Below are 15,042 nucleotides of genomic sequence, written 5' to 3' on the forward strand. Positions count from 1 at the left end.
GCCTCTATTAATCATCAATCATGTGAGTTGCTTAATGTTGTACCTTCATTAAATGTAAACATATTGCTACACTTAGAGGCTCCTCTCTTCTCTTTTATACTCTGGAGCTCCTGCTGGATTTTGCTTCTAATCCCCTTGTGGGGGCTTCTATTTGTGGACGGACATTTTTATTGTTATACAACCTATCACATTGCTATCATATTTTTATATGGACTATAAACTGTAAACTATAAACTGTAAACTATAAACTATAAACTAAAAGACTTATGAACAAATTGTTGTGGAACAAATCATTTGAGTTCCCATTATTTCTTATGGGGAAATTTGCTTTGATATACAAGTGCTTTGGATTACAAGCATGCTTCCGGAACAAATTATGCTCGCAATCCAAGGCTTTTACTGTACTAGCTCTTCATCAATAGGGTTGCTTACTCACTTAGCCACAAGGTCATTGGTTGCCTTCTGCTGATATCCACCAGGCTCTTCCTAGTGAGGGAGATGTAGACTCACACCACCATAGGACAGCTGGACTCTTTCCCACCAACTTCCTCTTGGCTAAAACAGGAAAAAGAAAAAAAAAAGAGGAAAAGGGACTTTAAAGGTTGCCACTAAGATCCCAAAATAGGAAAGAAAAATGGTCTCAAATTATATTAAAAATATTTTATTTGCTACAATCACATTAAAAACACATGATAAAAGAAAAAACAGGAACATATCTGGAAAATACACTATCCCATATATAAGAACAGATATAATGCTGATACATGAAAATCGCACGGGTGGCCTAGAGAATGGTTAAAAAGTAGTCCTGGAAGGTCCCTTCTGGCTGAAGGCCACCCATATGAGATCACAGTGTCAGCGCCAATGGATCGCTACACGCTTCTTCAGGCGATCCTATTGGTGCTAAAAAAGTATATTGGAATCACAATGGAGTTCAGGTATTTTATATACATATATATCGTATTTATCGGCGTATAACACGCACAGGTGTATAACACGCACCCTAACTTTAACCACTTCCTGACTGCCGTATGATTATATACAGCCGCAGGGTGGTTCTAAATCTCTGAGTCGCCGTCTTTTTACGGCCTTCGCTCCTCTGGGCCACTGGGGATTTATATCACATATAATAAATTGTTATATTTTATATTCATGACCTGATCATTGTCCTTTACAGCCTGTAGTAGCCCTCTATATCCCCTGGGATTTTCTGTTCTTTAGCGTTTCCCAGAGTGATACAACCCCCTTTTTTTTTGCATATATGTTTTTGGCTACGGCGGTAACCTCTACATGAGGAGCGACTAAAGACAGGGCTCTCAGGTATACAAGGATATTTACTTGTGAGGGTAGGTTCACCTCTTTTTTGGTTTGGGTGCTTCCATATGAAGCATCACAGGAGAGCCGCCGGGATGTCTCTGTGGAGGAGTCTAGGAGTGCTGTATCAGCAAGCAGCTGAGGCCTCGATAAGCCTTGGAGGGAAGCTGGCTGAGTGAAAGTGGTCCGGAGCTGTCAGACTGGCGAGCCACCTACCGCTGTGTCTGGCCAATGAGAACGCGTTTCGAATGCACGGCCACACCTCCTGAACAGATCTCTTCCAAGTCGCACTGACATGCGATTTCAGATGAAGAAGAAGATTAAGTGTGGCTTTTTTTACGTAGTTACATTGGTCCAACCTGGACCACTATAAGTATGTCTGTGTCATACCTGTGGAAGCTGGAAATCATTGTAATAGGCGGGACTACTCTAGGGATCTCCACTAGCTTCTGAGTCCTGTACCAAGAGGATGCTCTACTGCATTGTGAACGCAGGAGGTTATGCACTCAGCACTGGTGCCACTGAGAGAACACTTTGCATTTTTTTAATGAACGCTAAGTGTTTTCTGATTGTAAAAACTGCCATACCTAAATCTTCAGCTTTATGTATTTAAACCTTGGATCGTTTTTTGATGAAATGTACCTTAAAGGGGTTGTAAAACCCTTGTGTTTTTTCACATCCTATGCATTAAGGTGAAAAAACTTCTGTCAGGGAACCAGCTTTGCCAGCCACCGAATGGCGCACATGCGCGGTGGAACAGCGCTCCGGCGCATCCCTTTTCACGAACGGCACGCGCGCATACGCGGTCCGGCTGCATGGCGCGTACACGGGCGCGCACCCCCCAGAACCAATCAGAGGCCTGACCGGCCTATTTAAACCAGCCCCTGTCTCATGACAGGTTGCTGGTTTGTCGTCAGCTCCTGCTTGAACTTTCTGTTGCAGTACCTGCCTGGTTTTGACCCGGACTTCCGCACGACTCTGCTCTCTCTCCTGAACCTGACCTCTGGCTTACGTCCCTGGATTTGATGTTGTCTCCAACCCCTGACCTCTGGCCTGTATCTCTGGACTTGCTACCTTCTCCTGCCCTTGACCCTCGGCTTGCACCCCGGACCCGCTTTCAGCCTCTGCCCCTTGAAACGTGCTCTGTGTACCTGAAGCTGTCCTGCTGCCTGACCTACAACCTGCCTCTAGTAAAGTTCTACCGACTAAATCTTCCGTCCAGCACCTGCTATCAAGTTCAGCTACCTCGCTGGTACCGGTGTCTCCTTGCGCTTCCCCCCCTGTCTTAACTCCAGGGGGCGGAGTGCGCCAGGTTTCAAAGGTGATCCGCCCTCAGCGTCTCGGTCTCGGTAAGTACGTACCTGACAACTTCAGGAGGTATGGCCGTGCCTTCAAAATGCGTTCTGATTGGCCAGACACAGCGGTAGGTGGCTCCCCAGTCTGACAGCTCCGGACCATGTTCACACAGAGACACTCAGCCATTGGGTCCTGCTGCTGTCAATCAAATCCGGGGGCGGGGCCAAGTCTGGCATCCGTGTCTATGGACGCAAATGCTGGGCTCAGGAACCCTGTCAGGGATGGGCTCAGCCCTTCCTTCTCTGAGCTGGCTGCTCAGCTGTCGGCTAATTGCCAACTCCCATCTCTCCACAGTGACTCAGCTGTTGATGATCCTGCTCGTCAGTCCTGGCTACTTAAGCCTTCCAGCTCAGTTGCCCTCTGCGTTTGCCTTGGTCAACATCACAGAGACCATCTCCTGCGTTCCTGTTGAAGACTTGCTTGGCTGACATCCCTTCTGGCTCCTGATCCTGCTTGCTGTTCTACTACATCTATCTCTGGCTCTTTGGCCTGACTGACTATCTGATCTGGTTCCTGAACTCTGGCTATGTTTTGACTATGCTTACTCTGTTTATCTTTTTATTATTATTATTAAACAAGTGTGATTTAACTGTACTTCTGTCTCGATCTAGATCATGGTTTCTGACAAACCCCCCCAGGAGAGCCCTTCTCCTAGGGGGGTTATTTGATGTGGGGAGGAGCCACGAGAGTCGTCGAGGGACCCCGGTAGTCGAGGTTCGGGGCCACTCTGTGCAAAAAGAGCTGCACAGTTACAATCACTGTAAGGCTTGTGATAGGCTAAACTCAGACACATTACTGAATACAAAGGGGTTATGATAGAGATGTTTTTTATTGAATGGCTGTTTTATATTGATTTTTTTTGCCTGCATTCCAAATTACATGAAAGTATCAATGTTTTTCTCCGTTTATTAAAAAAAAAGAGAGAAATAAAATGCTTGTGCCCCGTCTCAGTTGGGTTTCTGGCGGCTCTTATTGTCTGCACAAAGTACAGCTACTCAAAGGGACTAATCAATGTGCAGATCCCCTGCTAGCGGCAACCCGCAGATACCAATCACTGTGACAAGGACTGCTTTTGTATTTGGCACATGTTGCATCCCCTGCCCCTTAGAAAGGCATTTTCTGTTTATTACAGCAGTAACTGATGTCAAACATGAACAATGTAGTTGACAGGAGACAATAAATACAGCAAATTTCTCTTGTCATGTATTGTACATATTACCAGACACAGCAGGGGATATTAATAGAATAGGCAGAAAAAAAAGAAGATTACCAATATAAAGCAACAGCAGAAACTCCAGTTACCTTCAAATAAAAGGGCTACTAGTATATTGTACACATACAGCTGGTAAAAAAAAGGCCCAGATTCACAAAGCACTTGCGCCGACGTATCTCAAGATACGCCGCGTAAGTGCAAATGTGCGCTGTCGTATCTGTGCGCCGGACCCACAAACTAAGATACGCCTAAAAACAGGCTTCATCCCACCGACCTAACTTGCCTACGCCGGCGTAGCGTGGGCGCATATTTAGGCTGGACGCATGTGGCGCTCCCATTGATTTTCTATTCAAATATGCAAATTAGGGAAATACGGCGATTCACAAACGTACGTGCGCCCGACGCAGGCTACGCGATCTGCGCGTAAGTTGTACGTCCGGCGTAAAGTTAAGCCCCATAAAGGAGGTGTAACCCAGCAGCAGACATGCAAAGGTCTGCACCAGGGAACACAAGCCGGCGTATTTCACGGAGTTTACGTTGGACGTGTGTGTGGCTGGGCGTAGGTTACGTTCACGCCGTAGGCAGTGATCCGGCGTATTTTAGGCAGTTGTTCCGACGTGGTTATGAGCATGCGCAGAGGGATGCGTCCTCGTCTCGGCACATGCGCAGTTGGTGATACGTATCTGTCTGGCGCTCGGCCCATCATTTGCATGGGGTCATGCCTCATTTGCATGGCACATGCCCACTTCCACCTACGCCGGCGTACGCCTTTGAAACCCAGCGCAGTTTTGGCAGCACTGGCTTTGTGAATTCCATGCTTTCCTCTCTGCACTGCGTCAGCGTAGCGTATATTATTTGCGCTACGGCGGCGTAATGTGCGCCCGCTCTCTGTGAATCTGGGCCTATGTATTGAACACGTTGCCATTTTTCTAGGTAATGACATTTTCACCACATGTCGGTAACAACCCATGCAATCCACACATACAAAGACACCAAAACAAATACATTCAGAAATGAAGTTCTGTGTAATGAAATAGAATGACACAGGATACATTCAGAAATGAAGTTCTGTGTAATAAAATGACACAGGGAAAAAATTGAACACATGAAGAAAGGGAGGTGCAAAAAGTCATGGAAAGCCAAGACACCAGCTGAAATGTATCAGTAATTAGAAAAGAATCCTGCCCCTTGTCAGTGCAAATTAATATCAGCTGGTTCCGTCTCAACTGATGACCTATAAAAAGGTGTCTCATTACCAAGGTGTCACACAAGAAACATCTCATGATGGGTAAGAGCAAAGAGCCCTCTCAAGACCTTATTGTTTCAAAACATACTGATGGCATTGGTTACAGAAGGATTTCTAAACGTCTGAATGTTCCAGTGAGCACTGCTGGGGCCATAATCCGGAAGTGGAAAGAACATAATTTTACCATAAACCGGCCACAACCACGTGCTTCTCGCAAGATTTCTGACAAAGGAGTGAAAAGGATTATCAGAAGAGTTGTCCAAAAGCCAAGAAACAGTTGTGGAGAGCTTCAGGGAAAGACCTGGAATTAACAGGTACAATTGTTTCAAAGAAAACAATAAGTAAAGCACTCCCACGCCATGGCCTCTATGCAGACTCACCATGCCAAGACTCCATTGCGGAAGAAAAAGCATGGTGACGTTTGTTTAAAGTGGAGGTTCACCCTAAAACCTTTTTTTTTAACATTAGATTGAGGCTCATTTCGTGAAGGAGAATCGAGTAGTTTTTTTAAAATCGAAGCAGTACTTACCGTTTTAGAGATACATCTTCTCCGCCGCTTCCGGGTATGGTCTGCGGGACTGGGCGTTCCTATTTGATTGACAGTCTTCCGGCAGGCTTCCGACGGTCTCATCTATCGCGTCACGATTTTCCGAAAGTAGCCGAACGTCGGTGCGCAGGCGCCGTATATAGCCGCAGCGACGTTCGGCTTCTTTCGGCTACTCGTGACGCGATGTATGCGACCGTCGGAAGCCTGTCGGAAGCCTGTCAATCAAATAGGAACGCCCAGTCCCGCAGCCCATACCCGGAAGCGGCGGAGAAGATGTATCTCTAAAACGGTAAGTACGGCTTCGATTTTAAAAAAACTACCCGATTCCCCTTGACAAAATGAGCATGAATCTAATGTTAAAAACAATTTTTAGGGTGAACTCCCGCTTTAAAGTTTCCTGCACAACATTTAGACAAGCCTGTGAAATACGGGGAGAATATAATCCGGTCAGATGAGACCAAAATTGAACATGTTTGGAGGTCACATGGCACATCACCCCAAAAACACCCCTGTGAAGCATATGCTTCAGTGTAATTCTCCCTGCTTGTTTTAGTTATATTGTGTGTTAGAGGTAAAAAGGGTTCATGTGTTACATGCTGATTGATATGTTAATGACCCTTCCTCAGCCAGCTCCCTATTTCAAAGAGTTAATTGACTCTCTTGTGTGTATTGTTCTAAATGTTAATTGATAAAGGAATGTGTCTGATCAGGTTAAACATAGCGGAGCCGAACCGGCTAGATACTGATTAGTTCAAAGAAATATCCTTATTTCAAAGGATCTGTATTGAAGACCCCCCACTGTGTGAGGGGGGGGCGGAGATTGTCATTGTAACAGTTGTAACCACATATAAGCTCTGTGTTATACCATTAAAAGTCTGTCTGGTTCCAGCAGTAAGCTTGTCTTATGTGTGGATGATTCTGTGATGTTCTGTTATGGGAAGAAGGGACTGTTTGACGGGGATATCATACCAATACCGTCACAATTGGTTGGCAGCAGTGGGATTTTCCCTTCTATTCCCCTTTACATCCGGATTCCAAGCAGACACTGGAAGAACTACTGGAAGTTTGTGGAAGGATTGCTAGCAACAAAACCAAGCGGGTCATCATAGCAGAATTAATGGAGCGAGACCAGGAGGACGGGATTGCAGCAACGCCAGCAGTACAAGAGATGGAGACACCAGTGATTCAGGAGGAGGAATCACCAGCCAACAAAGTAATGAGAGAGAAGCAAGCATGGTTCGGTCCGAACCCAACGGCAGATGTGGTGCTGAAAGTGATGGACCTGTTAGCAAAGGCAGAACTACAGAAGGCTAAACAAATAAGAGACGCAGAACTACAGAAGGATAAACAAATAAGAGACGCAGAACTACAGAAGGATAAACAAATAAGAGATGCAGAGCTACAGTTTAAACTGGCAGCAGTCCAACCAGCAGCCGCACATCCTCCAAACAGTGAGTACAGCACAGCAGACGCAAGGAAGGTTCCGTTTAGCGCTTTTAAAGCTTTTGATGAAAAGGACTGTGAGATTGATAACTACCTGGCAGATTTTGAGCGACAATGTAACCTGCACCGAATAGCTAGAGGAGAGTGGGTCGCAATATTGTCAGGCAAACTGTCAGGCAAAGCTTCTGATGCTTTCCGGACCGTGCCAGATCAGGATATCCATAGCTACGCCCGGGTTAAAGAAGTGCTCCTGGCTCGTTATGCAGTAACCCCAGAGTCCCACCGACAGAAGTTCAGGGACTCACGCAAAACCATGGAAGACTCTTACGCGGAATGGGCATGCCAGTTATCCCTGTCGGCCTCTAACTGGGTTAACAGCAGCCAGGCCACCACCGCAGAGGACATTTTGCAACTAATGCTCCTGGAGCAATTTTACAATCACATCCAGACGGACGTCAAAGACTGGGTGAGAGATCGCAGGCCCATGACTCTACCAGAGGCCGCGAAATTGGCGGATGAATATGCAGATACTCGCAAGACGAACCAGGTCACACCACAGGTACAACCTCCACGACCAACGGCGCCCTCACACCCACCAGCCGCTAGATACCAACCTCCTAACAGACCGGTGACATCTAGCCCTTGCTATCCACGCCAGGAGGACAACGAACAACGCTGCTTCCGGTGCAAACAGCTGGGTCACTTCAAGCAGAATTGCCCCATGAACAACAACACCAGGTCAAATTGGTCTCAACCTGGGTACCGCCCACCAGCAGCAGCCCATTGTGTAGACTCGGCTTGGGATCCCCAGGAGCTGGGTCAGGAAGAACCATTGGGCACCCCTTACGAAGCCCTCATGGTACAATCTGTTATTACAGACAACAGGGAACACCATTGTCAGCTGGTCATGGGTGACAGCCATGAGCCGGAGGGGCCCTGGAGGGAGCTGGGCAGAAAGAGGCACCGCCGGCTACCCCCCAAGAAGAAGAGGTCCTGGAAGCTGTATAACCAGCTGACCTGGGAGGAGAAGAAGCGACTGGAGGAGAGCACCCAATTCCTGATGATGAAGGACCACGTGGAGAGCCTGCAGGACATGAGCAAGCAGGATCTGATCCGTGAGTACATAGAGCTGGAGGAGTGCATAAGCCGCATGGAGGAGGAGAACAACCACCTGAGGTCACAGCGGGCTGACCCCCCCAGGCTCCATGAACTGGAGATGGAGCTGGAGAAGCTCAAAGAGGAGAACCGGCGGCTGCGGAGGGAGCAGAGGGTGGCTGACCCTATGGGGCACTGATCCCCCCCCCCCCGGACTCTGAGCACCAGTGCTACAGCATTTCAACAAATATAACTTTTTCTTTTTTTTTTATGAATCTCCTGTGATTGTCACTTCAGAGCCATAACCTGCACTCCCATAGCGGGACACCTAGACGGCGGCGCACAGACCCATTCGCCGTCTTCACACTGACTTCTGGTGACTCTGCAGATTGCACCAAGACTTGGGGACTGAACGGCGTGTGATCTGACGACCCGGTGGCATACCTGAGTCTGAAACAGTTGCCAAGGGAGGTCAGTTACGCCAAACAGAGTTAACCTCGGACTAAAAGCTCTGAACCCGTCAACCCTACTGGACCAGGAAAGGTCCAACCGGGTTTGCCGGAGCAGGGAGAAAAAGGGGGGCCATTGTGAAGCATATGCTTCAGTGTAATTCTCCCTGCTTGTTTTAGTTATATTGTGTGTGTTAGAGGTAAAAAGGGTTCATGTGTTACATGCTGATTGATATGTTAATGACCCTTCCTCAGCCAGCTCCCTATTTCAAAGAGTTAATTGACTCTCTTGTGTGTATTGTTCTAAATGTTAATTGATAAAGGAATGTGTCTGATCAGGTTAAACATAGCGGAGCCGAACCGGCTAGATACTGATTAGTTCAAAGAAATATCCTTATTTCAAAGGATCTGTATTGAAGACCCCCCACTGTGTGAGGGGGGCGGAGATTGTCATTGTAACAGTTGTAACCACATATAAGCTCTGTGTTATACCATTAAAAGTCTGTCTGGTTCCAGCAGTAAGCTTGTCTCATGTGTGGATGGTTCTGTGATGTTCTGTTATGGGAAAAAGGGACTGTTTGACGGGGATATCATACCAATACCGTCACAACCCCCCATACCAACAGTGAGGTTTGGAGGTGGGAACATCATAGTGTTGAAGGAAGGATGAATGGAAAAATGTACCAAGACATTCTTGATAAAAATCTGCTGCCATCTACCAGGATGATGAAGATGATATGAGGGAGGCTGCTGGACTTGAGGCCAGGGGTGCCTAGGTTCTAGTGATATACTGTGGGTGCTGCTGGGCTCAGAAACTGAAGTGCAAAGCTCCCTGTGATACACTGTGGGTGTTGTTGGGTTTAGAGTCTGGGATGCCATGGTTCCTGTGACATACTGTGGGTGCTGCTTGACTCAGAGTCTGGGGTGACTAGGTCCCTGTGATACACTGTGGGTGCTGTTGGGCTCAGAGCCAGGGGTGTCCAGGTCCCTGTGATACACTGTGGGTGCTGTTGGGCTCAGAGTCAGGGGTGCCCAGGTCCCTGTGACATACTGTAGGTTCCCTACTTGACTCTGAGTCAGGGGTGCCCAGGTCCCTGTGATACACTGTGGATGTTCTATAACTTGAAGTCAGGGGTGACCAGGTTTCTTTGATACACTGTGGGTGCTGCTGGACTCAGAGTCAGGTCCCTGTGACATACTGTAGGTTCTCTGCTTGACTCGGAGTCAGGGGTGCCCAGGTCCCTGTGACATACTGTGGGTTCTCTACTTGACTCGGAGTCAGGGTTGATCAGGTCGCTTTAATACTCTGTGGGTGCTCCTGGACTCAGAGTCAGGGGTGACCAGATCCCAGTGATACTCTGTGAGTGCTATTGGGCTCAGAGTCCGGGGTGCCCAGGTCCCTGTGACATACTGTGGGTTCTCTACTTGACTCTGAGTCAGGGGTGCCCAGGTCCCTGTGATACACTGTGGGTGTTCTTCTTGACTTGAAGTCAGGGGTGTCCAGGTTCCTTTGATACACTGTGGGTGCTGCTGGACTCAGTCAGTCAGGTCCCTGTGACATACTGTGGGTTCTGTGATACACTGTGGGTGTTCTTCTTGACTCGGAGTCAGGGGTGACCAGGTCCCAGTTATACTCTGTGAGTGCTGTTGGGCTCAGAGTCCGGGGTGCCCAGGTCCCTGTGACATACTGTGGGTTCGCTACTTGACTCAGAGTTCCTTTGATACACTGTGGGTGCTGCTGGGCTCAGGAGTCAGGGGTGCCCAGGCCGGGCAGGCCCCTGTGGTACACTGTGGGTGCTCTGCTAGGCTCAGTGGCAGGGGTTCCTGTGGTACACTATTTTCGTCAAACACTACGTGTGAAGGTGTCACTTCTAGTCTGCAGTAAAAAAAAAAAAAAACACTTTTCGATCCCCTGTGGCAAAAAACAACATTTAAAAAACAATGGGATGGACTAGCGACGTGCAAACCAAACGCCTGGTAAAAACAGAGTATGAATAGATTCTGGGTCCATCCACAGTCACAGAGACTGCAGAATCTTCTCACATAAATATAATAGAAAATGAAACTGCGCCAATAAAACCTGGCAACCAAATGCTAGCATTAAATGTCAAGGAAAAAGTCCTGTTTAAAACCCAGATCTAAATGAATGGATATGGTAGTAGATGCAAAAAGAGTCCCAAATATGTAGAATCAGAGCCCACAGACAGGACAGAACAGCACCACCGTGAATTGGATTTCTGTGAAGAAACCACCACCTTATGGAAAGCCGCTTACCGGAACCAACAGGCAAATGAGCATTGAGCGTAAATTCCATCCACGGGTTGAAACACCAGACAGCAGGGATTCAATGGGCAGACGTCTGATGGTGAGCTTAGAAACTCATAGATGCAAGGTCACGGTTCATATATGCACAGAAGAGACGGACCATAGCGTAATTCCGTATAAAAGGTTTAATAAAAATAAATTTATGTCTATGAGTCTCTAAGCTCACCATCGGACCTCTGCCCATTGAATCCCTGCTGTCTGGTGTTTCAACCCGTGGATGGAATTTATGCTCAATGCTCATTTGCCTGTTGGTTCTGGTAATCGGCTTTCCATAAGGTGGTGGTTTCTTCACAGAAGTCCAATTCATGGTGCTGTTCTGTCCTGCACTTTTTCCTTGACATTTAATGCTAGCATTTGGTTGCCAGCTTTTATTGGCGCAGTTTCATTTTCTATTATGTTGTTTTGTGTTTATCTCATCAAATTGCTGCCTTTGATCTTCAATTTTTTTGTTGTTTAGCGCAGTTTTTCCTTTTGCATTCTCACATAAATAGGTTGGGGATGCCTAGGACAATTTTCTCCAGAGCAATAATATAAAATGTGATTGCATGGACAGCAGGAAATACAGCAGGCCCGTCAGAGATCTGGAAGTAAACCCACAAGGCTGTGCCAACAATAAACTACAGTTAAACTCCTGGCAAACTCGATTATCTCCCCCAGCTTCACATTCCACAAGGTAACCAAGAGCATGAAAATCAGATTTTCAAAACCATCCAGCAGAAGAAATCAACCAAGACAGGTCGTCCTTTACAGTGACATAAAACGAGTTTCATAATGTCCGCTCCGCGTCTGGTAACGTGAAATACGTTTCTCAATGACTGACAAATCCACAGTCACACATCCTGGTTTTATAGCTCAATCCTCTAACTCAACAGGGAAGTCATTTCGGAGTTCTAGTCCAATGCTTCCGAGTCCTCGAAGGATTAATATGTGTTCTTTAATTATATCTCTCTGCTAGAGAACACGGTGCATGGCCTCCACAAACGTCTCTGTAATTTACGGCCTGACAAAGTTCTTCAACACCTAAGATGGACAATGGTCATACTGGCACTGGTCACAGGCAGTGCCATGACACTGGGGAGGTGCCAACCCCAGGCTCTTTATACAAAAAGATACAATTCTCAGCTATGACATCCACATTATGCAGGCCAAAAATTTCAAACGATCCTGTTATTAAAATTATGTTTTATAAGAGATAATAGGACACATGCACTGGCGTAGCCTCTGGGGGTCACATGGGTTGCAATGGCGACCCCCCACCCATGCTCCAGGGGGTCCATGTGGCCTTCCCTGTCACATTAGGTTTGAAGCCTCGTACACACGCTCGGTGAACTCGACAAGAACCAGCAAGAAAACTGCTGGCAGAGCTTTCTTGCCGAGTATACCGAGCGTGTGATCGAGGCTTTCAGGTTTCTCGTCAAGAAAACTGCCTAAAATCTCGACGAGAAAAATGGAGAACCTGCTCTCTATTTTCTCGTCGTGATTCTCTGCAGTGTTTTCCTGCCGAGAAACCCGAGAGTGTGTATACTTACCTGTCGCAGTGGAAACCCGCACATGCTCGAAATGACTTTGACACGTGCGCGGTAGCTTCCTAGGCATAGGTAGGGTGCAGCAAGATGGTGGCGACGGCATTGAATGTGATGAGTGCATGCTCGTAGTATGCGATGACATCACCGCGTTCCAAAATAATCGCAGTTCTTTTGAAAGGAGTGTTTGTACAATCGGGTGGCAAGAATCTCGTCAGGAAAAACAACAGTTTTTTCCTGACAAGATTCTGGCCCGTGTGTACAGGGCTTTACACCTGGACAGGAGGGGCGGCATATACAGGAACCAATCCCCTCCATTTATTTTAAGGTCCGCTTTAAGACTGTATTCACAGATCAATAAAAGAAGACCAGCCCCTAAATGCTGGCTCATACATGCTGTAGCGATGTACAAGCCAGCTGTAGAAACGACTACAGGCAGCTGGAGGAGGAGGTATTCACACTGCGGGAAATAGGGGACAGCAAAGTGTTGATGTTTCAAGATACAGGCAACCGGAAAAGTGAGCGCTAATTCGCTTCTTTTCTATGGCTGGCCTGCTTTTTTCTATAGGTGACTCTAAGGTCACAGGGGAACTTTAGGTATCTAACTGGATATAAGCATCTTTTTTTACTTTCAAGTAGTGCTGTTACTGATTAAAATTTTTGTGTTCAATTCATTATTTTTTTTAATCGATTAATCGACTAATTTCGATTAAAGGATCACTAAAGGAATTTTTTTTTTTAGCTAAATAACTTCCTTTACCTTACTGCAGTACTGGTTTCATGTCCTCATTGTTCGTTTTTGCTTTGAAGTAGCTGTAATTCTGCTGTGATCTCCACACTTCCTGGTTGCCTGTTTCCTTATAACCATTGTATTGGGAGCTTTTCACGGTGGTCTAAGCTGTCATTACTGTGTGTCTAAAACTCCTCAGAACCAATCAGATTCATTTTAAAAACAAAACACTGCCCTGGATTTGTTTGTTTTTATTCTGTGAGTCTTCCCGACTCACCTCTCACCCGGAACTTCATGTATGTACTTTTAAAACCGAAAGTGAAACTAGAGGCACATTATATGATTGATTTTTATCTATTTTTAATCGTTTTTAAAAGGAATCAGTTAACTTTTATGTCTCTATACCCTGTAAACAGTCATTTAAGCAAAAAAATTGTTTTCCTTTAGTGACCCTTTAATTATAACGCACATACAGATCCAACTACATTTTGCTGATCTCCTTTCAGGCTGATTCCCAGTGCAGCTACCAACCACTGCAAAAATGGATAGCAGGATACAAAAAACACACAAAGGCAGCGCTCGATGGGAATAGCATTAAAACTTTTATAGTCTTCAAGTAGGTAACAAAATAAATATTGCACTGGAGATAAAATCGATGTAGCTACATAAACTGTAAAAATGGTGCGAGTAATACCAAACGGTAGCAAAAGCAGTCATAAAAACACGTAGCTAAGTATGATACTGGTATAAAAATGTGTACAATGATACAACTGCTGAATCCAGATGAGGAGGGGTTAACATCAGTCCGTCGGCATGTAGATGTCCCGTGAAGGGAACTATCACAACTCCCAGTGGATGGTTGTAGAATCCCAGGTTGAAAGAGGGAAGGGTAATAGCCCTTGTGTGTGGCAGATAGTAAGGTCCCCGCCGGCATGCAGATATGGCCCCATACACACGAGAGAATTTATCCGCGGATACGGTCCAGCGGACCGTTTCCACGGATAAATCCTCTCAAAGATTTCCGCAGATTTCTATGCGATGGAGTGTACTGACCATCGCATTGAAATCCGCGCGGAAATCCTCTGGCGATGACGTGTCGCGCCGTCGCCGCGATTATGACGCGGCGACGGGCGCGACGCTGTCATATAAGGAATTCCACGCATGCGTCAAATGATTACGACACGTGCGGGGAATCCCTTTGGACGGATGGATCCGGTGAGTCTGTACAGACCAGCGGATCCATCCGTTGGGATGGACTTCAGCAGATGGATTTGTTGTGCATGTCAGCAAATATTCGATCTGCTGGAATCCATCCCAGGGGAGATTTATCCGCGGAAAAAGATCCGCTGGCGTGTACACACCATAGGATCTATCCGCTGAAACCCATTTGCTGGGATTTATCTGCGGATGGATTCTATGGTGTGTACGGGGCCTATGAAGGCACAGCAAAGGAGCCCTTAAGATGGACACGGCAAGCCCCGCCGGTGTCTGTGATGTCACCGGATCTCCAACGGACCTCCCTGAAGACCCGGAAGCCGGCGGAGAGGTGAGTACCGATTAAAAGAATTTTAATCGATCAAAAAAATTAACGATTAATCGAGGAATTAATAGTTAATTTCCACAGCCCTACATTCAAGGCATTACAACATAGTTACATAGTTAGTCAGGTTGAAAAAAGACACAAGTCCATCCAGTTCAACCATAAAAAAAATATGCAGAGCTCCATGTTCATAAGAGGATGAGAGATCATTTCGGGCAGGATTTCAGGAACTGAGCAGATGACGGCGTTGGCAGGGTAAAC

At 46.6% G+C, this 15,042-nt stretch overlaps 1 long non-coding RNA gene across 1 annotated transcript in view; it reads right to left on the minus strand.

Moving 5' to 3' along the window:
• Nucleotides 1-426: 426 nt before the first annotated feature.
• Nucleotides 427-15,042, minus strand: part of LOC120918584 — a 154,804-nt gene continuing 140,188 nt past the window's right edge. Inside the window, exon 3 of the long non-coding RNA XR_005744422.1 lies at nt 427-555. This is a non-coding gene — a long non-coding RNA (uncharacterized LOC120918584). The remainder of the gene's footprint in view (nt 556-15,042) is intronic.

This window comes from Rana temporaria, chromosome 12 (genome assembly GCF_905171775.1).
Source record: "Rana temporaria chromosome 12, aRanTem1.1, whole genome shotgun sequence".
Lineage (NCBI taxonomy): Eukaryota > Metazoa > Chordata > Amphibia > Anura > Ranidae > Rana > Rana temporaria.